Source organism: Ctenopharyngodon idella, chromosome 1, assembly GCF_019924925.1.
Source record: "Ctenopharyngodon idella isolate HZGC_01 chromosome 1, HZGC01, whole genome shotgun sequence".
Taxonomy (NCBI): Eukaryota; Metazoa; Chordata; class Actinopteri; order Cypriniformes; family Xenocyprididae; genus Ctenopharyngodon; species Ctenopharyngodon idella.
Window position 1 is genome coordinate 20413104 of NC_067220.1, and position 2773 is coordinate 20415876.

The following is a 2773-nucleotide window of genomic DNA, read 5'->3' on the forward strand; positions in this document are numbered from 1 at the left end:
AATTCTTACTATTTTTGATGTAAAAAACATTATAAGTGCACCCCAGGAAACATAAAACAATAAAACAATGCAGTTCATGACCCCTTTAATATTTAATAGGCCTGTTTCATACCCTGATGCAAGTCTCTCAAAATTCAACTACAGACACATGAATTCTTCTTAATTGGAACTGACATAAAAATAAAGAATACATGTAAAAATGCATAACACAGTTAGGTTGAGAAAAAAAAAAAAAACAGATTTACATAACCTATGTGCAAGGGGTAATACAATGTGCTGAAGAGGTGAATATGAATAAATAAGACTGATTTTAAATACCTGAAGAAATGTAAAAATAAAAAAAAATGTTTAAAGTTTAAGATACTGTATGTCAAATATATTCAAGATTATGCACCATTTTTAGGTCAGAAAGCCAAATTAATAAGTAAATTTGTGATATTGAGCATGTATACTCATGTGATAGATGTTCCTGCATTGATTGAGTGCAAAATGCTCTTTGGTACAATCTTAAATCATGTTTGAGAACATGATTACCAGATTTTGTTCATTCAAGCAGTGCTTTTGTTATTACAGCAAATGGGGAGCAAACCAAATGCAAAGTAATATAATGAAAAAAGTGAGGACTTTTTTTAAAGACTTAGTTTGAACTCCACATCAACACAGCAATGGAGAGCCTTCTAGAGATTTTGTATAGCCTAAGTATTAGAGATTTCTAATCCAGTTTTAAATAGACTTGCCTCATAGTGGTATTCATTCATTCATTCATTCTGTGATCTAATTTTACACACATTCCAAGTCAAAATCTCAATCGGTTTAGTGTTCAGATCTCTATGGTTTTAGCACAGATCAGTTTAGCGTTACATAATCTTTAGGTGACTATTTTTGGCTCGGGGTCAGAGAGGTTGAGTTTAATCCAGTCCTTGACAACTACATCACCTCTTGCTTTTGCCGCCACTCAAGTCAGAATGTGAGAGACAGTTCTAGTGACTGTTAGGATCATGGCTGCTGCACAAATTTAAACTGAATATTCAGTGGAAAGTAATATTCAATAGAATTGAAAATGCCATTGCTTATTACAAGACATACAGTGAAAAGTGTTCAAGTGAATATTAAGTTGTACAGCTCCAGGTGTCAGTGGGGATGTCCATTTTAATAACTAAAGCTTTGATGAGAAAGCAGTCTGTTGGTATAAGTAGCTTTGCAAACAGTCACTTTATTAAAAATAGGTGCAAAAAATGAGAACTTCATGAGGTATATGTATCTATATCCTTCATATATATATATATATATATATATTTGAGTGATTTAGTTTTTGTGTAGCAAGCAAGGGATTCAATCTCCACCTGAAAAAGAAATAAAGGATATATATATACACACATATACACACACTGATCAGGCATAACATTATGACCACTGACAGGTGAAGTGAATAACACTGATTATCTCTTCATCATGGCACCTGTTAGTGGGTGGGATATATTAGGCAGCAAGTGAACATTTTGTCCTCAAAGTTGATGTGTTAGAAGCAGGAAAAATGGACAAGCATCAGGATTTGAGCAAGTCTGACAAGGGCCAAATTGTGATGGCTAGACGACTGGGTTAAAGCATCTCCAAACCTGCAGCTCTTGTGGAGTGTTCCCAGTCTGCAGTGGTCAGTATCTATCAAAAGTGGTCCAAGGAAGGAACAGTGGTGAACCGGTGACAGGGTCATGGGTGGCCAAGGTTCATTGATGCACGTGGTGAGCGAAGGCTGGTCCGTGTGGTCCAATCCAACAGACGAGCTACTGTAGCTCAAATTGCTCAAGAAGTTAATGCTGGTTCTGATAGAAAGGTGTCAGAATACACAGTGCATCGCAGTTTGTTGTGTATGGGGCTGCACAGCCGCAGACCAGTCAGGGTGTCCATGCTGACCCCTGTCCACCACCAGAAGCGCCAACAGTGGGCACGTGAGTATCAGAACTGGACCACGGAGCAATGGAAGAAGGTGGCCTGGTCTGACGAATCACGTTTTCTTTTACATCACATGGATGGCCGTGTGCGTCACTTACCTTGGGAACACATGGCACCAGGATGCACTATGGGAAGAAGGCAAGCCGACAGAGGCAGTGTGATGCATTGGGCAATGTTTTGCTGGGAAACCTTGGATCCTGCCATCCATGTGGATGTTACTTTGACACGTACCACCTACCTAAGCATTGTTGCAGACCATGTACACCCTTTCATGGAAACGGTATTCCCTGGTGGCTGTGGCCTCTTTCAGCAGGATAATGCGCCCTGCCACAAAGCAAAAATGGTTCAGGAATGGTTTGAGGAGCACAACAACGAGTTTGAGGTGTTGACTTGGCCTCCAAATTCCCCAGATCTCAATCCAATTGAGCATCTGTGGGATGTGCTGAACAAACAAGTCAGATCCATGGAGGCCCCACCTCGCAACTTGCAGGACTTAAAGAATCTGCTGCTAACAACTTGGTGCCAGATACCACAGCACACCTTCAGGGATCTAGTGGAGTCCATGCCTCGATGGGTCAGGGCTGTTTTGGCAGCAAAAGTGGGACCAACACAATATTAGGAAGGTGGTCATAATGTTATACCTGATTGGTATATACACATTACATTAATAAAACCATAAAATTATATATTATATGTAAATATTATGCAATATATGAGCATTGTAACCTTATCTGGTGTCTTATGAAACACTTAATGAAAGTGTCCACTGTAGGGCTCCACACCACACAAACATTTTTAAAAATGACTTTAACAACAACAAAGG